This window comes from Natator depressus, chromosome 12, assembly GCF_965152275.1.
Source record: "Natator depressus isolate rNatDep1 chromosome 12, rNatDep2.hap1, whole genome shotgun sequence".
NCBI lineage: Eukaryota > Metazoa > Chordata > Testudines > Cheloniidae > Natator > Natator depressus.
The window spans coordinates 8290836-8316970 of record NC_134245.1 but is presented as its reverse complement, the minus strand read 5'-3'; the positions used below and the strand labels follow the sequence as shown (position 1 = coordinate 8316970).

The window sequence follows — 26135 nt, the reverse complement described above, 5'->3', positions numbered from 1 at the left end:
CCATCGGATCCACGCAGGGGATCCGATGGCAGGATCGGGCCCTCCATTGGCCGCGTAGTTTGTTTAGAAACCTTTCCCCCGGGTCTCGTTAGGGGCCCGGGCCGCTTCGCCCGTCTGCCCCAGCGGAGCGGGTTTCAAAGCCGTTCGCTAGGAGCCGGCTGGTTTTAAAAATACCACTTGCGTGGCATATTGGAGCGCGTCTCTTGCACGGGTCCTTTGAGGGGTAATTATTTACTTGGGAAGGGCCAGCCCCCTCGACAAAGCTATTTAAAGTATTTCTTGCCCTCCAAGAGCCAGACCGAGACGGGAGCCTAGACTGGAAAGACCCCGCAACCCTGGGAAGCCCAAGCGGGGGGATTCTGTGTGGGTTAAAGAAGCAGTTTCTGAAAATCCGCCTCCGGGTGTCGGTACGTTTCAGGGCTTCCGAAGGGGAGGAGGGATTGACACACCGGGGACGCTGCCAGCCAGTCCCGGTGCAGCGTGCGGGGGAAGTGGCTGGAGGGGGGCGCCCCGCTGCCTCTCTCGGAGGCGGAGGGCCGGGGGCTGGCCGGCGTGTGTCGCCTGGCTGGGCGCTGCGCGCTGATCCCACCCCTCGCTCCCCCAGTGCCGAGGCGCCGCTGCCGGGCGCAGCTGGTTCCGCTCGCTCGCTGCCGGGGGAGCCGCGGTGCCCGGGGTGCGCGGGCGGCGGAGCCCGCGCGGCGGCAGCCAGCCAAGCGGAGCCCCGAGAGCGCCCCCCGGGGAACGGGGCACTGCCGTCCCCGCCGGGAGGAGCCGCTGCCTGGCCGGGGAGGAGGCGGCGGCGGCGGCGATGCCCGCCCGCTGATCCCCCCCCAGAGCCGGCGGGGCTCTCCGGGGATGCCCCAGCAGCTCCCCGCCGCGGCCCCAGCAGCTCGGTGAGGAGCCCGGGGCCCCACCGCCCGGACGGCGGCGGCACGGCGGTAAGTGACCGGCGGGCGGGGGAGCCGCGGTCTGCGCCGGGCCACTCGCCGCTTCCAGGGGGGGGAGGCTGATCGTGGCAAGCCCCGGGGGGACCCCTGGGGGGCTGCTGCGCCGCAGCAGGCTTGGGGGCCCCTCTCCGGGCTGTGGCACGGTAAGTTTCCCGGCAGCGGCGCTGGGCGGTTCACGGGGTGGGGCTGGATCTTGGCCTTACTTCTGCACTTAGTTTCAGTCCAGGAAACAGTTCGCCTCCGAGGGAGCGTTCCCGGCTGAAAGGGCTGGCTCTGCCCGTCAGCCTCCCGCCTTGGCCCCACACCGCCCCTGGGGGAAGAGCCTTGTTTGAGCTGCACCCCTGAAAGGCCGCTGCTGGGAAAGGGCAGGCTGCCAGAGGCGGCTTGCAACACGATCAGCTGCGGTGGGTTCCCAGCGGCTGGGTCAGTTAAACTCCCCCTACCCGCTCCAGTCAACTGCTAAATGCAGACCATGGCCCCTGTTGTTCCAGCCCTCCTTTGAAAAATTACCCCGGGAGCTGCCTTTCCCAGAGTCCACCTGATGACAGGTGCCTTGCGCCTGGGGTCCGACCCAGTGTAGCAGTAACTGGGGGGGAGGAAATCCCTCTTGGTGGAGATGATAGTTAGAGTGGTGGGTTTTTTTTCCCCCTTTTAAAGCGACTGAGCTCTCATGCCATCTACAAATATGAAACAAAATCCAAGTCTTTAAGTGCCTTGCAGGGAGAATCCATCACAGCGCATGGCCTGTGGGTCTGTCTGCTGTGTGGAAGGGACAACACTGTCTTTCTCTTGCAGCTGCATCGCTGCCCATGTATGTGTGTGCCCTGCCACTGGGGGGGAGAGAAAGAAAAGGCTCTGTTAATGTTGGTAGGGGCGCACACCCGTCCACCCTTAATGTTTAAAATACCACCCAGACATGAGCACGAACCTTTTCTCTGCAGCAGCTCTGGGACCTTCAGGGAGTTGTTTAGAGTTGAGGGTATAAAGCCCGTTCCTCTCTCTCACCATGTGCCACAAATCCATCTTGCCTTCCTCAGGCCCGTAACGCAGCTTACTCGGGACTAGTACTTTGCTCCCACTCTGGCTGTCTCCTCTATTAAGATAGGGCACTCTTCAGGGCACCGTGTGTTCGTAACAAGCCCAGTGAGGCCCCGATCTGGCTTGTAGCCTCTTGGCTCTGCCATAGCACGTGGTTATAGCAGCCCTGCCGACGTTGACGGGACTGCTGTTGTGAGTGTGGCCGTTTAGGATTGAGCCTGGATTCACGGATGCCCAGAAACTTACCTTGGAGAAGAGATCAGTGACCCACTTTGCATTCTGATGGTTAACGTCTGGAGGCCCTGGACTTGGTGCTGTGAGGTGTTGGATATCTTTCTGGTAGCTCAGTGTACAGGGCCCCCCCTCTTTGCTCTGCCCCACTTGCTGTGGGTTGGGAGTCAGAGTGAATGGCAGCCAGCTGGTGAGCTACAGGGCGGAAGGGCAAAAGTGCTTGTTTGCCAGCAGTTTGTGGTGTGCCTTCACTTTTGTACCCTTCGCTGTAGGCTATTGTTCTCCTCGAAGCTGTTTGCTTTGTAGCAGCTGAGTCTGCTGGAGCCTTGGTGGGTGAGTCACTATTTTGTATGGGAGGTGGTGGGAAGGGCTCCCTTTCTTAGTGACAGCTCTGATTGCTGGCTGGGTTTAGGAAGTCCATCATTCGAATGTAGGGCAAGTAACTGAGCTACCAACAAGTAGCACACTCCAATGCTCCGTCTAGGTTTTGGATACACTGAATGCCATGAACACCTGGTGAATGAGTTGAACAAGGGAAATATTTTCCCTTAGCTCCCCCCTATTGCCAAACTAAGATCCTGATCCTGTAACTCTTCCTCATGTGAGTAACCCTTACACATGTAGCCCTGTTGGAGTCCAGGGACTGCATGGAGCAATCCGGATGAATGTACCGGCATGCTCACCTTTGCTGTCACCAGGGAAACTGCAGTGGTGGGAAATTTGTGGCAAAGAAGGCCCGAGGGCCAGATTCTGATTTTTGCTACACCTCTGTAAGGGTCTGATCCGCTTCCCATTGAAGTCAATGGAAAGATTCATCTCAATAGCCTGTGGATCCAGCCCTAAATCAGGCGTAATTTCACTGACTGTACTGGAGTTGCTCCTGAATGATGCTGGAGGAACTGGGGTGAGAGTCTGGCCTTTAGTGTAGACACGTCCCTAGAGTTCACCACTCTGACCCTCGGTATTACTGCAGAGCTCTGTTGCTCAGCTCCTGCTCTCTGTTAGCTTCCCTTGTAGCCGGGGATTCAACTTTGCAGTTCTCAGGGCTGTTAATGAAGTTTGTTGGCTGCTGACAGTGCAAGGCCCAGAATGTTGAAAGTCAGGGGAAAAGTTACAAGAAACATCAAATCATGTATTCCTTGACCACAGTGGCAATGTTCAGTCTGTCACAGGACATTGTCTGTGCTCCTTTAGTGGATCAGAAAACATTTAGGCAAGGAACTACGACAAACAGAGTCACATTAATAGCAGCAGTGAATAAACTGATCTAAGGATGGCTTAGAGCAAGAGCCTTTGACATCTTAAAGGGACACTGTCAAAATAAAGGGCTAGATCCTTAACTGGTGAGAATCGGTGTAGGGTAGAAACATTGACTTCTGATTTACTAAGCTAAGGGTCTGCCCCAAAATCATAGTTAAGTGTCTTGTTAATTCGCTTAAGTTAGTGCCAACAAGGGTAATTAAAACAAATTTTAAAATAGAATGTAGCTGCTTCATTTTTGCTCTTCATTCAGTTTGAAGAATGAAACTAGATTCGTCTGTCCCTGCATTGGCATTGTCCTGCTTTCGCTTACACCAGTTTTACACTGCTGTAAATTCACACGCTTCCATGAAGCTGCTCCTGATTTACATCAGTGTGGGTGAGAGAAGTGGGAGGATAATCCAGTGGTTCGGGTGCTAATCTGCCACATGGGAGACTGAAGACCCGTTTCTTGCTCTGAAACAGACTGTCTGTGGGACCGTGGGCAGCTCACTTAGTCTCTCTGTGCCTCAGGTTCTCCGCCTGCCCAGTGGGGATACTAGCACGGCCCTACCTTGCAGGGGTATTGTGTGGATAAATACACATCTGATGGTAATACAGCCATGTGAGTACCTAAGATAGACAGAATCAGGCCTTTAGTTCATAGTTACTTTCACTGTCTGGGTGCCATGTCCTAGGAGAGGGCTATTGGGCTTAGGTTTATATATCTATCTTTCTTTCTTCATATTGGATTGTATAATGCCATTAAAACAGCCATACAGCTGGCGTCTAAACTATTTACAGTGAGGTGACCCTTTGCTGAACCCTGACATAGAATTTGCAAAACTATTCCATGGAGCATATTGATTCAGGAAACTCAGATGCCCTAAACCGTGTAGGTACCAGACGAGGCTAGATGGACCCCATGGTTATAGTGACCTTCCTTGGGAGTGCCTTTGGGTCTCTGCAAAGGTGAAGTCAGATGCTCCTTCCCCTTAGGGATGAATATATTCTCTTCTCAGCGCTCCATCGTGCTAGGAGTCTACTGCAGATCTCATGTGGCAGTGAGGAGTCCTCGGCATACGCAAAGAGGCCAGGTGGCTAGGTCTCCTATCTGTTCTTTGGTTACTATTCTGACACATCAGGTTTCAAAGTGAGGCCTCTATTCTGAAGGCTGATGCACCCAACAAACTGTTTCTTTGAAGCTGCATGCTTCCTAACCCAGAGTAGCATCAATTACGGAGCTGAAGATATTGTCACGCTCGTGCATGCATAATTGTCAGTGCACCGTCAGCACACGGTGAGGCTACCTTAGGCTAAGATTTTCAAAAGTGGATGTTTAAAGTTAGACTCGTAAATCCATATTTATGCAGCCCAACAAGTGGGTTGGATTTCAAAAGAGCTGAGCACCCAAGCTTGCTGAGCACAAAACAGAGTGGATACAAATGGATGACTTAGTTGGATGATTTAGTTGGGGGTTGGTCCTGCTTTGGGCAGGGAGTTGGACTAGATGACCTCCTGAGGTCTCGTCCAACTCTAATCTTCTATGATTCTATGACACTTTTTTGGAAAAATACAAAATTGGATTTTTTTGTTATTTAAATTATAAGAAGTTTTTCATTTTAAAACAAACCTGTTTAAAATCTGAATTTACTCCAAAATGTTAAGGCCTAAACTTCTTCTAATGTTTTAAAAAAATTAAGTAAAAAATAAATAAGCTAAATCTGAGCCTCTATCACAAATTTTGAGTCAAAGGCTGCTCTTCAGGAATCGGGGGGGGGAAACATCTAACTTTGGAGGTTGAGCTTTGTAAACATGGCACAGTAGAAGACTGTCTCATTTTCAAGAGATCTAGGCGAGTAGGAACTTAAGCTCCAGTCACTTTCATTTAGGTGTGTGTGACAGTTTTCCCAGGCTGACCCTGATATAATGAGTTTAATTCATGGACTACAGTTAATCCCTCTGTTTAGTAAATGGTGAAGCATCTTTTGATACGAGAAGTTTGTGTATCGAAAACACCTGAAAGTTGTTTAAAAATAAATTGTATGTGCTGTTTTGTGTTTCATTACATTCCAGTTGCCATCTTAATACAGCTTGATACAAATAATGAGCAAAAAGTTATCTAGTAAATGAGCAATGTATCATTCACCATTTCCTGACATACTAAAAATGTACAATAAGAATACAAAAATATCAAGCTATATAATTGCTTAAAGACACGTATATAGTTATAGTGTACCCTCCTAGGTAGCAAGATGTACCAAATCTCTTGTAAAGACTCTATTTCACTGTAAATGTTTTAATGGTTATATCAGCTAATGGGAACACATCTTTCTTTAGAAAATAACTCCAGTACAAATGGAAAGGTGGATTAAAATTGATTATTTAAATTGAGGCTTTCCACGTGACGATTTAACTCACCCCACCCCATGCTCTTGTTGGCTGAAATCCAGCTAAAGCATCTACGCTGAGAAAGGCATCAAGTTTAAGTTGGTTTAGCTAGTTCGCATTCGCTAAACCTGAGCTAAACTTGGCCACTTTTCTGGGTCAAAACAAACCCTGAGGTTGTCACAGTCTGGTCCTGAGCTTTTTTAATATATGGGGAAACAAATGAATTGAAGCCTCGTTTCCAGACCTTCCTCTCTGCAAACACACACCCCGGTCAAATTATACCTGGGATTTATCCCAGGCCAGGGGACAATTCTGTGGGAGCCTTTTGCTTAAATTATTACCCGCCTATCATTGCCTCTCAGGATTGGATCCTAACCCTGCAGCTGTTAAAAGGTCTGTACTGGCTCAGCATTCCCTAATACTACCCCTGCTAGGTATGGGGTTTTTAGAATGCATTAAAATGACCTTTTCTGGAGCAGAGTGTGTCTAAAAACATTGTTTGACAAGGAAATTGCGACCTACAGTCTGAATGGCTTTGTTGCAGTGTGGTCTGCATTGTACTGGAGAGCAAGCTTCTTATCTGATCCCTCCTGCCTGGTGAAAGGAAAACAAGACAGCTGAATCTCCAGTGATGTTAAATTACGTGTGTTGGCTTGGAGACGCAGCTTGTAATTTTAAAGGCCTTCGGATGTGGCTTTTCCTCCTGCCTTCTTCTGCATCTCTTTTCTCTTTCCAGGTCATGGTGAACAGGTTGTGTCGCCCTCGAGCTGTCTGATTGCATGGCATTGTGAACTGACCGGTGCAGGAGCAGCCAGGGTGGATTAACAGTTCTCCCCGTTTGCTGTGATAGCATTGTCCATGGGGCTTTGAACCTGGCATTTTTGTTGCTTTTTAGTGCACCGAGAGTGATGATATTAGTCTCCGAGCCAGTAATAACCTAGGGCCGGATCCTGCTCTGGTTAAACTCTGTGGCAGAACTTCCACAGATGTCCGTGGAAGCAGGATCAAGCCCCTGCCCCTGACTTGAAGTGCTAACTTCTGGTTTGAACTGACTGGATTCAGGGCCTAATTCGGCTCTCGCTTGCGGTGTGAATCAGGAGTTCCATGAGTGGAATACCAGTCTCCGAGAGAGCAGAATGAAGCCTTCAGTCTGTTGTTCTCTTGAGACCGGTGTTGCCAGTTGTCACAGTTTGTGTGCGATTCCTTGAGGATCTCAGCTTTCATTGAAAAGAAAAAAGAACAGGAGGACTTGTGGCACCTTAGGGACTAACAAATTTATTTGAGCATAAGCTCACTTCATCGGCTGCAAGTACATTTCTAGCCTTTGCCTTGGGTGGCAAAGAAAAGCTTGAAAACGTGCCCCCGAAAGGCTCACAAAACAGAAAGGAAATAGAAAGAACCTACTATTGTTTTAAGCAAATCTCTGTTTATACGCATTGTAAGGAGAGTGATCACTTTAGATAAGCTATTACCAGCAGGAGAGTGGGGTGGGGGGAGAGAAAACCTTTTGTAGTGGTAAACACCCATTTTTTCATGGTTTTGTATGTATAAGAACATCTGTATTTTCCACAGTATGCATCCGATGAAGTGAGCTGTAGCTCACGAAAGCTTATGCTCAAATAAATTGGTTAGTCTCTAAGGTGCCACAAGTCCTCCTTTTCTTTTGCGAATACAGACTAACACGGCTGTTACTCTGAAATCTGTTTATTCATTCATTTTCATTGAGGAGGGAAGGGGCATGACTCATGATTTTTGAATGCTTTCAATTGGCCATGCTGTTTCCTTGCTGGCCATTCAGCTCTGCTGTGGCTGGTGATATAGGTTTCATCACAGGCGCAGGGTAAAATTTTCAAAAGCACCTAAGTGAAAGGAGCCCAAATTCCACTTTCAAAAGCATCTTAGTCGCTTGGGCTCCTAAACCACTTAGGCCTTTTTGAAAATGGTAGTTAGCTGCCCAAATCACCCTCCGTCTCTGAGATTTGCTTTACCTCCAGTTTTCTACATTGCCTCCGGGACCCAAATTAAACCGTGGTGTAAGCTCATCAGAGTCAGTGGTGTGACACCACAGACTAATTTGGCCCAAGGTATCTCTCCCTACACACTGAATTTCTGCCCCGTTCTAATTGAGAGCCCACTTCCATTTGACAGGCTTGTTTACGGAATGAATATGCAAAGAAACCCAGTGCTTAGACTTGCTCGGTGTTACGGTGTGTAAGGAGGAGGATGACCGTGACCCTGTAGGAGCTAGACCTGGTTGAAACTTTGGAATCGTAAACCTGCGGGAGACCCTGACATTCTGAAAGAGTTTTTGTTCCGAATGGGAATGACAACCCACATTTCGAAAGGAAATTCTGAAAAAATTCCCAAAGGGAAGAATCAACATGTTTCCATTCCGTTTTCCCAACCCAGAACAGCCGGCTGCCCCAAGTCCCTGGGCTCCCCTGATTGCAGGGGCTTCCCAGGGCGTCCCCCACCACAGAGTGGGGACCCTAGAAGCCCTGAGCGGCTTCTGGAGCTTCCAGACTCCCAGTGCCATGACAGGAAGCCTAACTCTGAGACGGGTTGACGGCAGGGTTGCCCCGGATCCACGGACCGGTCTCTCTAGCACCTACCAGCTGGCAGGAAAGCGTTTCAGCAGAAGTTTGTCAAAACCCAAACGTTTCCGCGAAACACTTCTGTTAGAAAATTCCAGTTTGTCCAGTGAAAAATTACTTTATCAGAAAACTCCTGACTGGCTCTTTTAGCTTTCCTTTGAGTCTGTGCTGATCCAGTGCCTCCTACAGGTCTGGGGCACTGGGCAGCTTGAGGTGCCATCACTTGCATGAGACATCAACCTGAGGCTCTGACAATTTGTGCCCATCAGAGACACTCCTCCTCCCGCCGTCACTTATTTTCTCCCCAAGGTTAGGAACTGGGATATTCGTATTCTCCTGGCTACTCGCAACTCTGGGGGGAGCTTTACCTTGACCCACCGTCGTTTCCACTGGATACGTTCTTCTGCTTCACCACTTACGCTACACTGTTTAGTGCAGTATCGCCAGCCCCAAGTACTCCGAAATTAGCAGGCACCAAAATAAAGCATGAGATTGGCTAAAAAAGCATAGAATTTTTAAATATAATCAGGGTTGGGTTCTTTTTATTTGCCTGCTGGTCACTGAGCCTTTAAGGGGATTATGTTTTCAAGCTCTTTTCCAGAACTACACGGACTAGAAAAGTACCTGTTTTTTAAAATGTGAATTGAGATTTTTCACAGGATTCCAGGAGATGGGGCTTTAAGAAAAACATCAACTGCCATGAGACTTGCGTTTAAAAAATCAGTAGTTGGCAATGTGGGTTGTGTTGCTAAACAGCCGTGTTCCACTCCAGAAGGGGCTGCACTACAGTGCAGGGCAGACTGGTACCTGGACACACAGTCTACAATGCACTTTGGGGTCCTTCCGAGCAAAAGGGATATTTTTCTCTGGGTCCTGGTGTCCAGCTTCTACAGTGGGTTGGTCTGTACGACTGTTCAGATGTGCTTTTCACCCGCTCTATGCAATCTCAAGCGCAGACCTCACCCCCTCCTATACCCCTGCCCCAGACCAGACTTCCTCCCAGAGCCCGCTCCCCCTCCTGCACCCCAACCCCCTGCCCCAGCCCACAGCCCGCACCCTAACTTCCTTCCAGAGCCTGCAGCCCTCACCCCTCCTCCCACACCCCAGCCCAGAGCCCACACCCAAACTTCCTCCCAGAGTCTGCACCCCTCACCCCTCCTCCCGCACCCCTCACCCCTCCTCCCACACCCCAACCCACTGCCCCCATCAAATTATCTTGCTTTATTTTCATTTACTTCCCATTACTTATAATATAGGAGGAAGAAAAAAAGAATGGGGCGGGGGAGATAAGAGAGCGTGTTCTTTTTCTTGGCTCAATCCCGGGGAGGGGCTGAAAATGAAGATGTGCAGAGGGCCCCACTAACCCTAAATCTGCCACTGCACAACGTGTCCTCATGTCATGCTCCCTTCTCCCCGCTCTGTTGTGTACATTTCACTTGAATAAGGAACCAGGTTTTGACTGGCTGTACGTGACAAAATACTTCTCGGGTCACCCCCGTGATGAAGTGAGGCATTTCACCCTGTTATGTTGCATCTGAGTCTTACTGTCCTAAACGAATACTGTGACTACCTCAGTTTCCCCGTGTACGGCACCAGTGCCTAGGTGGTGGGACTTGGGTGTGTGACTTTTGCTGAGGCCTTCAGGGCAGGTGAGGCTGCCCAGCTGCCTGCATGTAGGTGTTGGCCGGTGCCCTTTGTAACCTGAGAACCAGGAGGGGGATGCGACCAGGTGACACTTTGCCTGGGAAGCAAGACAAAGACCGGAGGAGAAGCAACGGTGTGTGTTGGAGGCCAGGCAGCGGAGTCCAGAGCAGTCTGCTATGGGAGACTGGAGTGGGGAGTCCAGGGGGTCCAGCCCAGGATTCTGCCAAGATGGACTTGGCTGAAAGTCACTGATTTCTGTGTTAACAAATTCTGTTCTATCCTGTGTACCTGTCGACTAATAAACCTTCTGTTTTACAGTGCTGGTTGAGAGTCACTGTGGAGTTGGGGTGCAGGGCCCTTTGGCTTCCCCAGGAGCCCTGCATGGGCAGACTCGCTGAAGGAAGCGCATGGTGAGAACAGGGATGCTGAATGCTCTGAGGTCAGACCCAGGAAGGCCGAAGCTGTGTAAGCTTCTTGCCCTGGCGACGGTATGCTCAGAGAGAGGAGACCCCCACCAGCGTCCTGGCTGGCTTCATACAGAGCGGTTCCAGAGCATCGGCCCGGTGACTCTGTGACAGCCCCACGTGACACATCTGGGCTATTGCGGACTGTTTGGAAGAAGCTGGGATATGCCACTTCTTCACCCAAAGCTTCTTTCTTCCCAAAAGGTTGTGGCCTATGTCACCAGCCCTCCTCCTTTCCACAACAAACAAACCATTTAGGGTAAACAGAAGCAGCAAAGGGGAGTTTCAGAGAGTGAAGCTGCAGCTCCTGTGCGTTGAGGTGTTTTCTGTGGGGCTTGTGTGGCTGGGCTGTAAGCCGCTGGACAGGTCAGGTGAGGCAGGTCTGTTTGTGTCACTGAGGGCTGTGTGGCTGGGACCCTTGGGTTTTTGAAAAGGACCAATGTTTGAAGTCTGAGTGGTTAATCCCTTCCTCTTAGCAAGGGAGTAGAGCAGACAAGCAAGTCTTAGTATATAGATTGGTTGCCAGGTGAATAGGAGTGATAAACATTCAAGTTTCAGTGGGAGTTTAGAGAGGGAGTGTGATTCCTGTTTTAGGTATGGCTCTATACCACATAAAGAATGTGGATGATGAGAGAACAACTACTGTGGCCTGCCTTGAGTGTGCTATGTTGTCTGTTCTGCTAGAAGACAGAAGTGATTTCAGGTGTATAATGTACAAGCTGGTGGACATATTGAAAGAGAAGATATGTGGGCTGGAAGCACAAGATTCAACAGTGTGCAGTATCTGAGAAAACAAAGACTTCATGGACAACCAGATTTGGAAACTGCTGTAACAGATGCCACAAGGCGAAGGTTCGGTGAAAAAAGAACCAGAGAGAGAAGAAACCAGAGAGATGGACTGGAGATTTGTGACCAAGAGGGGAAAGAGAGTCAGGAGGCATTCAACCCAGGTAGAAGCATCAAAACATTATCAGATGCTCAGTAAGTTAACTCTGGAAGACCCTGTCTCTGGAGGACTAGAATAGAAAGCGATAAGGGACATATCTGATAGGCATCCTTGCCGTATGAAGCAAGCAGCTATGAAGAGGGTTCTTCAGCCATCCTAAGAAAGCAAGCAATCCTCATCAGCAACTGCATATTAAGAAGAGAAGGCAGAGAATTTAGCAAAAGACACAAGGGCAATTGGACAGCATGCTGTCTCCCTCTAGCAAAAATATAAGATGTCTCTGGGACGGGTTCCCCCCAGGGTGCCATTTGGAACTGGGTTACCACTGAGCCCACCAGCCTGGGACCCCTATACACTGTACTGCTGAGGCAAGCCAGCCCAACCCTCCCTCAGGCTTCAGACTGCACTTTACCAGCACACATACAGGTAGGGACACACCCCGCTGCAGCTTTACACACAGATGCTGAGATCAGCTCTGCATGGGAAGGCTCAGCCAAGGAATTGCCCAGTACTCAAGTGCACACCCTTCTCTAGAGGGTAAACCCAAAATTATACCGTCTTCCGCTGCACAGAGAACTGTACAGTGTAAGCTCATAAAATTTGCCCCCTCCCTCAGTGTGCAGAAAGATATGCAACAGCTTTCTACCCCAAGTTATAATTTCCATACACTGGTTATAGACAAAACAAAATCAAGTTTATTAACTATGAAAGATAGATTTTTAAGTGATTATACGTGATAGCAAACAGATCAAAGCAAATTACCTTAGTAAGTAAACAAAACCGCAAACTGAACTCAACACACTAGATAAGTAGGATATGAATTAGCAAATTCTCACCCTGAGTGATAAACAGGCTGGCAGATTCTTAAGGCACAAGTTTCCTTGGCTTTCCCAGGTTTTAATAATCAGGCTAAGAATCCTTCTAGCCTGGGACCATCACTTCCCACAGTTCAGTCCTTGCCCCTCAGGTGTTTCCAGGTGTATTGTTGTAGGGAGAGTGAGGTCCCATCATGAAGTTGTTGTCCCCCTTTTATATCTTCTTCCCACTTGCTGGAAAGCTCTTTTGCTGTGACATGGGTCAAACAGTTTCCATTGTGCAGTGCTATCTCTGAGAGGTTTCTGTTGTACACAGTTACTGGGGTAATCCTTGTGCTCGTGCATTTCCTCAATAAGCCATGAACATTGTTTGACCTTTTTACTGTTGTACCTGAAAGGCTGCTTGTGGGTGTGTTCAACCGCATAACATAACTCTTTTCTTTTTTCAACCATGCAGCCGGTGTAGGGAAACCAACAGCCCTGGTTTCTTCAGAGAAACGGCTGGCTGGCTTGGCTGTTAGCAGAGATGAGCAGAAACCAAGTGCAGTGGAATTCAGAGGTGCTGTTTGTACTTGGTTCTCGTGTCTGGGTCTCTTGCCTGTTGCTTTCTTCATGCCTGCAGATGCTCTCGTCTTTTCTTTTCTCCCCCGCCCCTCCAAGGTGATTTTTTTCATCAAACAACCTGCCTTGATTACGCATTTCTATCCAAGGTACTTCGATGGCCCCGTTACGGAAGTGTGTGAGCACCTCATGACATTACTGTGCGGGAGGAAGTCCCTGCTTTAGATGTGGGGAACTGAGGCAGAGAGGGTGAGAGACTTGCCCAGGGTCACACAGGAAGTCTGTAGCAGAGCCAGGGATTGAATTCTGGCCTGCTGAGTCCCAGGCTGGGACTGTAACCACTGGACCATCTTTCTTCTCTGACTCATACTGGTGTAAATCAGGAGTAACTTCATCAGAGTCTATGAAATTACACCAATGTGAAACTGAGATGAGTACAGGAACGTACTCAATAAACTGGTGCTGACTTGTCTGGTTTCATTCTCCAGGATGAAGGAAGACCTGGAAGGACACAAACAGCGCAGGGAAATGAAATGACTATATTATATTTTGAAAATAATGGTTGCTTAATATTCTCATTGAACCGTGGTCTCCTGGAGTCTCAGGCCAGTGCCCTAAGCTCCAGGACCGTCCTTCCTCTGTGGACCGACGAAGTGTGGTCTAGTGGTCAGAGTGCCAGGCTCCCGAGTTCAAATTCCACCTTGGCCATTGCCTCACCATGGAGCGCTAGGACAAGTCTCTTCATCTGTTTGTTTCCGCTTTCTCATCTGTAAAATTAGAAGCGAGTCGGAGCAGCAAGATCTGGGTTTCACACTCCTTAAAGTTCTTGGGTCTTTGGATCCAGGGTTTTGGTTTGGTCCATTAGGAGGAGAGAGCGGGGCCAGCTGTGAAATTCCAATCCAGTCACTCCACTGCCAAAAGCGGGGTGTGTTTGGCTCAGACCCAACTCTGAGTACAATATTAATAACACTTCCCTGCCCCAGGTGCGTGAAGTGGGGGTGTGAGGTGTAATTTATTAGTGCTTGTAAAGCACTGGGATCATTAAAAAGCATTTTATAAGTGCTCAGCGGTGTTTATTGTACTAGCAACAATTCCATGTGTCATAAGAGCTCCGTTAGCATGACTAATAGTAAATAATATCTTTTACTTCACACTCCCGTAGCACTAGATCCTTCATTCAAGGATCTGGTGCCTGACAGAATAAACACGATTGCGCTGGCTAAGGATGAGGCACAGACAGATGGTTCCACCGACTTCATGGGAGTTGGATCAGGCCCCGGGAGACTTGCTGAAAGTTGTACAGCAAACAAGGCAGAGTTGGCAACTGAATCCAGAAGTCTTGTCTCTGAGGCCTCTGCTGTATCCGTTTGAAAGCGGAGGAGCTGCTCAGCAAATGGGCGGTGAGCACGTGCGTGTCATGCGTGTGATTGTGAATGTTCCCCCTCCCCCATTTTTCACGGATATTCCATTTTGCCAGCCCCTCTCGCAGATGAGCCCCGTATGCCCGCTCCAGCTGCGTGCCTTTACTTTTTGCCACGTTATGCCCCACGGACAATAACAGGTCAGGACGCTTTCATTGTCCTGCTGAGCAGAGCGAGCCCTGGGTGGCAGAACCCAGTCTGTGGCTCATGGACATCTTGATTCTCCTTTTGCTTTTCCATCCCTCTACCTGCAGCTTTTGCCTGGCTTTGCTCTGCAACCTCTTCTGGTTTGGTGCCCTCTGAGACGTACTTTGCTCTCTGCAAGAGGTCTGACATGAGACAGGAACCAGAGAGCAGATTGGAGAGAGGGGATAAGCCATGGCTTAACAGCACCGATTTCTACTCCTCCTCTAGTATTAACATGGGGCAAGCCTTTTGCTTGTCCCACCTGTGACCTCAAGTGACTTGCTGTCTGCTAAATCTCTCCTTGGCGCTCTGGCTTTTCCCTTCCTGGTTCCTCACAGGCCCCGTATCTACCAAACAAAGGTGGTTTCTTTGATGCTTAGACCTTAGTCAGAGTCATGCCCTCTGAGCAATGCAAGCCAGGGAGAGAGAGTGAAGCAAAGCTGCGTGTGCCACTTTTGGGCCTCTGGGATTTTGGATGTTGCCAGGGCCAGATTGGCCCCTGGGGCAAGCTAGAGCAACCCCATATACAGCTGCTGCCCAAGGTTCCCATGGAGCCGTCTGTCAGCCCAGAATAGCTGCAGTGCCAAGCACTCTGGCCACACCCTTTTCCTTCATAGGCCTGTCCATGGTATCCACCTACGCCAGGATTTTCAAGTGAGGAGAGTTTAGGGCCCCATAAGCTGTGCAGGAAGCAACCCCCTCTGGGTGGGTGGAGCTACCTGACTTCCAGCCCCTGTATCCTGTTGGTGGTGTAAAGGGGTGAGAATGTGCCCCAGGGCCTGTGGGATTGGGAATGAGAGAGCCACTCGCCTGTTTGTGAAATGCGGTGCAACTGGCAAACCCAGCCATGTCTCCGGGATTGCTCAGGAAATCCTGTCTCCAGCAGCAATTGTCTGCTGGTGGCAGGAAAATCAACCCCCCCAAGACTGAAAAGTCCTTGCAAAAATAAAAATGCAGATAAATCTGTAGCGTGAGGAGCGAGTGACAGGGATTTGGCGCGGAGAATTTCCCAGGAATGTCAAGCCTTAAACAAATAAACTTACACCCAGTGTAAACGCCCAGCTGGCTAGCACGGCAGAAATGAAGGCTCTCAGGAGCCAGCTGGCTGCCTGCCATCACTTCCAGGAAGGGAAGTAGCTCTGGGATGAGCTGGGAAGCATCCACCCTTCCCTAGGAGGGCGCAGAAAGACAGCAGAGACAACATTGTTTGAGGAGGCCCGCTGAGGTTCCCGTGTGGGTAAAATCAGTTTCCCATATTGAGGAAGCACCCTGGGATCTGTGTGACCAGCAGTCTGAAGAAGATCAAAGACAAACCACAAGCGTCTGTAGGTATCTAGCCTGTGCCTTCCTAGAACAAGAGAATAATCCCTTCTGGACTCCCCTGTATAACTGCCTTGAACACCTAGGGGTCTCCCATCTAAGCACTGGCCAGGCACCTCCCCACTTTGTGAGAACTGTGAGATTGTGTGACTGCAGCAGGCTTTATTTCTCCTGAAGCACCTGGCATTGTTCAGCAGCAGAGACTTGTTAGAGGGACCAGCAATCTGTGCTTGTTTGGCAATTCCTGTACTCCTGCCTGACTGCAAGAGTGGAAAGGCTAGCAAGGGATGGGGCACAGAGTACAGAAAGCTTGATACAGACAAACTCTGCGTCAGTTGAATCCCTGTGTCTGGGGATACATTTCTCCAGGGCAAAAAGGAAAGGTTAGAAGTCACTGAGTAGGCCACAGCAGAGAGTCTAAGCAATTGAAATTGCTAATGTTAACAAGGCACTAAACATGGCTGGATTACACTCAACTGTGCTCACTTAATGAGCAGCTGTTCAGGGTTTCCTTTTATTCTTATCATTCAGTGTGTGGCCTCGGGCCCCGTTTACTGCGCGACATCGAGGCCCTGTGCTAAATACTGAATTTTGGGCTTTTCTAGGGTGCTCGTTGCTAGTACGAGTGCTTCACAAGTGTTAATGAATTATCTTCGCAACACACCTCTGAGGTAGGGGTGGTTATACCTGTTTTAGAGGGGGGAAACTGAGGCACGGGGAAATTAATGCCAAAATTGGCAAGCATCCACTAATTTTGTGTGCCTTTGAGATACCTGGGACCTGACCTGTTTTTTTCAGAGTACTTAACATTTTGTTTGGTCATAGCACAACTCCCATTCATGTCCGTTACAGTTGTGAGCTCTTGGCACTTCTGGAAATCAGGCCTCCGCTTGTCTTACCTTGCTCATTTTCTGGATGACCAACGAACAATTATTGGCCAGCTGTGGCCATTTCTATTAACTGACGTGCCTGGAGTCACACAGAAACGCTGAGGCAGGGATAGAATCTAGTTCTTCAGTGGGGGCACTGAAGTACCTTAACCGTGAGGCCATTCTTTCGTTTCCTGCTGTCCCCTGCCTCATGCACTATACACCTTCTGACGTCTCCATCAAATGGTTCAGGGGTCCCACGGACTACAGACTCCTTTTACTGAGCAACCTTGGTTCACCTCTAGAGCATAGTCCATCCTGTGCACGCCTCAACATTCTTTTGTGGTTTTTTTTCATGTAATACGACACTGTGAACGGTGCAGAACTGACTCACTTCTAGACGGTAGCAAAATCTGTGGCATGAGTTACTTTGTAAGCTTATTAATGTATTCATTCTGTGGTACTGGAAACTGTTATGACTCAGCATTATCTGCCTCATGATTACCATTAACAAACATTATTTTGTTGATTATAGTTCCTGTCATGTAGATGCGCGCTTTCTCTCTATCATCTAATCTATAAATAAAATAATTGTTTTTTATGGAGGTTTTGATGGTAGGTCTGACCTGGCTTCTGCCTCAGTCATTTTTCACTGCTCTGGTAGAAATTCCATAGTTAAGATTGTGTTGTGATTTTTTTTTTTTTTTTCACTCAAATCATGATAAAAGCCCCAAGGACCTAGAATGATAGGACTGGAAGGGACCTCGAGAGGTCATCTAGTCCAGTCCCCTGCACTCATGGCAGGACTAAGTATTATCTAGACCATCCCTGACAGGTGTTTGTCCAACCTGCTCTTAAAAATCCCCAGTGATGGAGATTCCACAACCTCCCTAGGCAAGCTCGTCCCAAGCTCACACGCGGCTTGACTCCCTGTGGCCGGTGCTGCCCACGTCTCTGCAATCCTCCTCCTCTGCGGCCAATTCTGGTTTTAGCTGATGGCTGTGGCTGTAGCTTTAGCTGTAGGTGACCAGAACACCCCTCATCTGATTCATTTTAGAGAGTTAAAAATACTGTCTGGGCAACTGAGCTGCCGTGTTAAATGCAAACCAAATGGACATCTGAGTTACGTCATCGATGTGATTTTTTTTTTTTTCTTCAAGTGTAGCTACAGCCACATGTATCTATGTACTGGCCCTGTGCAAGTAAGCACGGTGGAATAGCTGATGTAGCGATTGTGCGTTCCACTAAGCACAAGAGAAGCCCCTGCCCTCCCTGTTGAGAAGGCCCCAGCAGGTCCACCAGCCTCTCTGCTGGGCTGCCCTGCGCCTCCAGTCAATTTTGTACCATCGGGGATGCAGGCACCACCTCCGAGCGCGCACAGCTGGGAAGTGGAGGCGCCGAGGGTCTCGCTGACTCTGCTCTGATGTTACTTCTGGCTTACAGTAAGCGTGGGATCCGGGGGCTTTTGCAAGGGGACGATTGCTGGAGCCTGGGGTGAAGATCTGCGTGCAGATGCCTCGCTGTTTAATCTGTTTAACCCCAGTGTGAGGTATGCTTTGGGGAAAGAGAGACTTCCCTGGGTAATGGACCCCCCGATCATTACACTCTAGCCTTGTAGCAGTCATAGCCCCTATAGCTACTCTGCCGCTCAGTGTGGGGTGATCGGGGTGGCAGATCTGTGTGCACTGTCTCTTTCCTTTTCCCTTTGGTGCCCCCACCTCATCCCCAGAACTTTCCGCGGACGGGAGCCTCTGCAGGTTTTCAAAAGTGCTCGGCATTGGCCTCACTCTGCTTCCATTGAGGTCACCAGGAGGAGAGTGAGTTTGGCCAACACAGAGCGCTGCTGAAAATCCCATCTCATGCCCTGCAGGAGCCATGACCTCCCTGTGCGGCTTCCCCTCAGCCTGGCCCATAGTGCAACAGAGCCAGATAGGTCCCACTGGAGCCAGGTTCTTCGGGGGTCGCAGAGAAGGGATGGGAATCGCACCTTGGTGCACATAGAAGACCCAGTCGTTCTTTCACCGCAGTGGGTCGCTAAGCTCTCATTGAGGTCAGTGGGAGCAGGGTTGGGCTGCTGAACCGGTAAGAGAACTGGGCAGTGTGCAAGAAGCTATTTGACTGGTTCATAACTTTACAATAACAATAAATTCTTTTGCATGTTTGCGGTGCCTTGAACCTGCCCTACTCAATGCTGTTTATGAGGGCTAATTTAAGCCTCAACACCCCAGGTACAGGATTATTGTCCACATTTTATTTCTAAGCCAATTTCTATTCCGAGTTGGCACAGCCCACAGGCCCCATCGCAGAGAATGTACCTGCCAAGCCCGGCCAGCTAAAGCCAAACCGTTCCCGAGTTATCCAAGCACAGAAGAGCACTCTGAACAGTTTCCCAGGCCATTAACACCTTCCCGCCCCGCTCCCCCCCCCAATCATCTCACTCAGATACTGCCAAATGGAATTGTAACCAGCAAAAACCTCCTTTAAGATGAGAATGACCCTTCAGTCCAAAGAGTAATAGTTTTCTCCAGAACACCTAAGAACTTGGATTGGAGGAAGGATGGTGGTGATGTTAGTGCACTGGACTGGGACTTGTGACAGGGGGGTTCATTTTCTGGTTGTCATAGACTCCCTGTAGGTTCACATAATCTCTCTGTGCCTTAATTCCCCATCTGGAAAGTGGGAATAATGATGATTAATACTTCCTTGTCTTGCAAAGGTTGGTGAGAGGGTAAATTCATTAATGTCTCTGCTGCACTTGGATTTGAAAGGGAGAGGGACAAATAAGTAAGTGGATAGAGAGAAAGTTCTTCCTGCACCTTAATATAGTGTCACTACTATGCTACTCGGAGACATGGCTGTCGGAGGCTTTTGACCATCTCATTGTCAACACCAGAATGGTTTGTGATGTTCGGGATGTTGCGGTCTGTATCTCCACTTGCCACGTTTCCCCTCCGTATTGTGTTCCGCATATTGTGGGTCCAGATCCGGGCATCGTTACTCATCCTCTGCTGCCCTGGTTTCTGCTGGGCACAGCCCAAGAGCTGCAAGAGAGCCAGTGGCAGCTCCCTGATTCTGAAAATAGTTCTGTGCCATCCTGGTGCGGGTGTAGACTAGAGCAGCCTGCAGGGTGCTCTAAGCTATGTTGACCCGCCATAAGCTGGGAGCTGTCAGAGTACAGCAAGCCACTCCCCTCCTCCTCCTGGGTGTTATGAGGATTGGAATAGACCTCAGCTAGGCAACTCTACAGTGGCTCTGTACCTGGTGGGGAATCTCCAGCTGGGGTGATTCCTTGGCTTTCTGGCTCCTTTACCCCACCAGAGCAGCAGAAAGGGGAAGGATAATTAAGAGAAAATCTGGATTGTATTATCACCTCTATCTCCTCTTTCAGTCTGGATTTAGACTATAAGCCCTTCAGGGCAGGGGCTGCACCTTTGTCTGTTCGTACAGCTTCTGATCTCCACTGAGGTGCTCCCATAATACAGACACTACCCGTGGGCTAGGTCGTGGCACAGTGTGCCATCAAACATGGATTGCAGTGTTGCTTTACTTGGTGTTCTGGGCTCTGCTGCTGGCAGGAATTTTCCTTGGGGAGGGTGGAATTTTTGCAAATCCCACATTGACGTCTGTGTGGAAGCTCCTTTTCTTTTCCATTGTGTCAGGTTCCCTAGTGATAGGTTCCCTTGTGCTTACTGGGCCGGCTCAATGAAGGGGCGGGTTGATGGCGCAGCGCTGCTGTAGTGAGAGGTATTTCTCCTCCTCTTTCCCTGATGAGGGAGGGGTCTCTGAAACCATAAGAGCCTCCCCGAGAAGGCCTGGGGCTGAGGAAGACCCTTCCATGCCATGAGATACCAGAATAGAGCAGAAAGACAGTCTCTTCCCATCCTCCAAAACAGCTCCAAAGAAGCTATTAAAAGCAGAAAAACAAACCCTTCTAAGGCATTGGAATGAGAAGGCGCATTGGGTGTTGCAATGGGCCTCATTGGCTAACTGGGGATGCCCCCATGGGTCGTTTAGTTTTGGCTTCACTATCTCCTACAGCACCTCCTCCTACTTGGGTCTCCTGGCTTCAGGGGAGTTGTGAGTTGCTGGGATGGGGCAGCTTTACTGCCCCTTTGCACCACTGCAGCACATGAAGGTGGGTGGATGAGGGGTTGGGGGTGTCGGTTCAGAAAGATGGCATCATACATTTGAAAGACTGCAGGCCCCGATTCTCTCACTGAGGCCTTATCTTCTCTGGGGATTTGCCCCAGTTCCAGTCATCAGTCTCGCTGCAGCGGTGTGATCTCCCTGCTATCTGCACCCAATGCCCCTTCCCCGGCAATCTGCACCCAATGCCCCTTCCCCTAGACTCAAGCAAGGGTAAGCTCTGCTGGTGCTGACTGTAGCTTTGCCAGACGACCGTAGAGGTTTGCATCCCTGGCTGGAATCGGGGCAACTCAGCAGATTAGGCAAGGCCCTGCGCTATTGTAAATCAGGAACAACTCTCTTGGCGTCCATGTAGTCACACCTGGTGCAACTGAGAGGAGAATCTCTATAGGCAATTAGCCAACCCAGTTCTAGAATGATGATTCCATCTGGTGCCAAATTCTCCTTTCCAGTTACACTGGCCCCAAACCCTATATTTAATTGAACAGGCTTGCGGTGGGGTAACTGAATGGAGAATCTGTCCTTCCCCCATGTTGAATTTAATGTTGATCATGGATTTCACAGGCTTCAAGGCCAGAAGGTACCTTTATTGTAATCTAGTTTCACCTTCTGCATAACATAGGTCCTAGAATTTCCACCACTGATTCCTACATCAAGGCCAATCACTTGTGGTTGAGCTCGAGCATAGCTCTTAGAAAGAGCCATCTTGTCTTGATTTAGAGACTCCCAAGTGATGGAGACCCTACCACATCCCTTGGTGAGCTGTTCCAACAGTTAATTACCTTCACTCTCCGAAATGGGTCTTATTTCCACATCCATGCCCATCCTTGGTGGGATGTGAAATGGTGGCTATAACGGTAGAAGAGAAGGATGGTTTGGTATTTAGGATCCTACATTAGGCCTTGGGAGATCTGCTCTTCACAGATTTCTGTGGGACCTTGGGCAAGTCACTCAGCTGCTCCGTGCCTCAGTTTCCCCTCTGTACAGTGTAGGTAACTAGCACTGCTCTGCCTCACAGGGGTGTTGTGAGGAGAAATATGTTAATGATTGTGGGGCACTCGGATGCTCCAGTATTGGGGGACCAGATAAGAACCTTGGATAGATAACTGCAAAACAGTTTCTGGGAAAATATATGGTGTGTTCTGTGACAAAACATCAGGCCTGACATTATAAGGTGCTGAGCACGCTCCAATTCCATCACAGGTTCTTACCTAGCAATCCTTTAGCTGAAGGTCATACCCAGACTAGCCAGAATCCAGAACACCAATAACACTCCCCGAATGATGTTTTGTGTTGCGGGCTATCTGTCCACACCGCACTTTCATGAACAAACACCTCTTTTCTGTACCTTTGCCTCTGTACTAGATGTTTGCCCAAAGCCGAGATTTTGCCGTGGATGGAACCAGGAAACTTTCAGAGGAACAGTGCAGTGTGTATGATTAATACAGAGTGGATTTGGAAGGCTGTTATTAAAACCAGGTGCGGGCTGGTGAGCCTACCATGCTGTCTGAACAGGAATGAATGGAAAACATTTTGTTTTGTAAAATAATTCCAGGATGACAGTATTTGTTTACGCAGTAAATCAAAGCGGCTGATCCAGTGTTGCGGGGAGGGAGCAAGGGAACCTCGGACAGATTTAGCTACGGACTCTAGTGGGCCCTTCCATTGCTAAAAGATTTATTTTTAAAACCTTTTATGATGCAGTTATGAGCACTGGGTATTTATCAGGGCTGGTAGGAAAATGCTATGTATTTTCTGTGAAAAGAAACATTTTCATTTGGTTTGACTTTTTTGGTGGCATTTTTGATTAAACTAAAACTGAAAAATGTTTGTTTTCAACCCCTCCCCCCCACGTTTGGTTTTCAGGTTTTGGTCCCCCCCCTCCCTTTTTCTCTTTTTCCCAGAAAGGAGAAAAAAAGGAAGAGAAGAGGTAGAAAAGGGGAACTCCCCTTTTGGGAAAAAAATATCACAACACTTTCACTCAAACGAGAAATTTCTGTGACTATCTGTTTTGGTCAACAAGTTATTTTTCATCAATAAAATATTTCTTGGGGGAAAATAGTCAGCTAGCGCTAGGGTATGAATTTTTTTAAATGTCAAAGTGGCTTGGGAGACTAAATCCCATTTTCAAAAGAGAGGCATGTAGAGCCAGATTTTCAAAAGTATTCAGTCATGTAAAAGGCATATAGGTGCTTTTGAAAGTCCCCACTGGGCACCTAAGCAGGTGGCAGGTTTCAGAGGGGCAGCCGCGTTAGTCTGTATCAGCAAAAACAACGAGCAGTCCTTGTGGCACCTTAGAGACTAACACATTGATTTGGGCATAAGCTTTTGTGGGCTATGAAGTGGGCTCTAGCCCATGAAAGCATATGCCCAAATAAATGTATTTAGTCTCTAAGGTGCCACAGGGGCTCTTTGTTGTTTAAGCAGGTTAGGTACCTAGCTCCCATTGAAATCAATGGGCCTTAGACTTGTAAGTCACTTTAGGCCAAGATTTTCAAAAGTGATTTTGGATACCTTGTTGAGAGGGTGCCCAATTTAAGACCCCTTTTAAAGGGGCCTGATTTTTATAAAATTCTGAGCATCCATCCTCTGAAGGTGTGGTTAAGGTGGGCACCAATAACTTGAGGCACCCAAATCACTAGTCACTTTTTGAAAATCTCAATTTTAGCCACATTTCAAGCTGCAGTGTATGGCTGCATTGAAATTCTACTTTTACCAAATGCTACTTTTACTTTTTGCAGCTATGTTCAGGAGGTGTCGAGTCTCAAGAGAGGTCACGTACCTTCGTATATCCATTCACACCAATACAAACTGAATACAAAATGCTACCATCCTGATCTAGTGGCATTGACGCCCACTGTGCACTGCTGGAAGGGACTACTCAAGACGCCAGGCAATGGAGAATCTTGCCCATAGTGAATCCATGGCAGAGATCCCTACGCCACCTATCGCAACAGTACATAAAGGGGACTATTTTTGTTTCCTCCAGGAGTGGAATAATATCGTTTTCTGAAAGCTGTGCTAAACGGTGGGGCAGTCGCTTTTTCTCCCAGTGCCATAGTAGATCTTGAACTGAAAAGTTGCTGGGCAAAAAGTGACCTACAGTTAGCCACACATGCTAACATATTGTAATTACTTAAGACATGTAGCGCACAGTGGTTGGGCCCACATATAAATACTTGACTACAATGGCATTTCTCTTGATTTACACCAGTGCCATTGAACTCAGATATGCTTTCGTTCCACCCCGGATGATTGAGATTGATGCGGGAGTCCCTGGATACAATTTTTATGGCCTGTGTTATACAGGAAGTCAGACTAGATGATCACAATTGTCCTGTAGGACTTTAAAATCTTCCTCTAACAAGGCACTGGCTACAAGTTTATGCCCCCAGTTTTACCTCCTTAAAGGAAGACCGATCCCACGTGCGGTCACTGAAGGGCGAATGTACTAAATAGTACATTATTTAATATTTAATTATTTAATAGTAATAGTACGTATTACCATGCGTAGGAAATAGAAACGATTCTCTAGTCCTGGTGGAGGGAAATCTGTCTGTCTCATTTATTAATCCCGTTTTCAGCACACCATTTTCAATTGATAAACAGTCGCTCTTGGTAAACAAAGTAATTCGCTTTTTATTGTACTTACTGGGAGGAGGGTGGTAGAGGGGAGACTTGGGGGGGGGGGAGTATCTTAAAAGACAGACAACTGCTCCCCCTTCAAAGCAGAAAATAACCCAGACTGCATCTTGTCTCCTCTTTTGTACAGAGACAGCTGAAAAAGTCAGTGGCAAGAGAACCAATTTATTAACTTGGGTCTCTTAGCTGATGTGTCGGGCTTTCTTGTTCATTTTCCTCCCCTCTCTCCTCTCTAGTAAGAGATGTGAAATGTCTTCTCTGAGTCATCTTCTGGATTTTTGTTCTGTTTTTTGTTCCATGATGACTGGGGTGCAAAGGGTCATGTTCTTGTGATTTCAGTGAGTGGGGAAGTAGCAGCCACTTCAGTTGAACCAGCACCTGTTCATAGGATACGTTGGGCATAATTCTCCATTGTGTTACTCCAGTTTTATGCTGATATAACTCCACTGATTTCAGAGGCATAAAATGAGGTATGTTGCGGTGAATCAGGCCTTTTGTTTTGGAATAAGATTTTTCTCTTTATTCCTTAACACTGTGGTGGGCAGGGAGTGGTGGAATGGCCATCAGTCGAAACCTATCAAGCCTTGACAATAGGCTGTTGGAGATGGACTTGGGATCCTGCCCCAGTGATCTACTAGAAGTTTCTTTTGGCCTTAGGAAGGCTATGGTGTTTTTCATCCCCTTGGCACAGGGGAGGGAGAGAGTTGAAATGTAGATGCAAAGTGGCATAGGGGAAGGAGATGTCTTCAGTAATCTTTATTTTACCACAGAGGTGATGGAGGGCTTGTCTACACTACAGGTTATGTCGGTGTAACTTATGTTACTCAGGGGTATGAATAAGCCAATCCCTCTGAGCGACGTAAATTACACTGACCTAAGTGCTGGTGTGGACAGCGCTATGTTGGTGGGAGAGCTTCTCCTGCCGACAGAGCTACTGCCTCTTGTGGAGGTGGTCTCATTATACCAACAGGAGAGCTCTCTCCCATTGGCATCGACGGGCCACGCAGCTGGAGTGTTTCTAGTATAGACTAGCCCTGAGAAGGTTCAGGACCATCTGTCGCTGAGTTCTCCTTGTCTCTCAGAAGGGTGGGTGCCAACTCTTTAACCTCTCTCAAGAGTAAAGCGTTTTCTGAGGTTACATTTATAATCCTCTCTTCCTACCTCTCGTCCAAGCCTTGTAGTGCCTCAGATGTGCAATTTATGAGCTCAAGAATTGCTTAATTGCCTGATGCCTTGTCCAGCTGCTGCTCCTGCCACATGACTGACAACCAGATCCTCAGCTGGTGTAAATCTGCATAGCTCCAGTGAAGTCAATGGATTTATGCCAGTTTACACACAAGGATCTGCCCCCAGGATCATGGAGGGAGAATGTGTGAAAGTGGGAGGCCGGGACTGGAAGATGCCAATGAGAAACAAAGTGAGACAAACCGATTGCTGTTGTAACTCTATTGGACTCAATGGAGTGATGATAGGGATGAATTGGGGCCAGTGATTCAATTTTCCAAGGTTCGTTTACTGACATGGGAGCTATGGCTGTGGAGCTGGAATTGTTACTTATTGTAGGGTAGTGTCTGGAGGACCAGTCTGAGATCAGTGTCCCATGATGCTAGTGTCACAGTTCAGGGAAGCTGCACCTATATTCCCCCGCTATGGTCTAGGGCGGGCACCCACTCTAGGCTCC

General features: G+C 48.6%; 1 protein-coding gene across 1 annotated transcript in view; it reads left to right on the top strand.

Moving 5' to 3' along the window:
- The first annotated feature begins 806 nt into the window (after positions 1 to 806).
- Positions 807 to 26135, top strand: part of CPNE2 (copine 2) — a 153397-nt gene continuing 128068 nt past the window's right edge. The window contains exon 1 of the mRNA XM_074968527.1: positions 807 to 938. The gene's annotated coding sequence lies outside the window, so the exon portion shown is untranslated. The remainder of the gene's footprint in view (positions 939 to 26135) is intronic.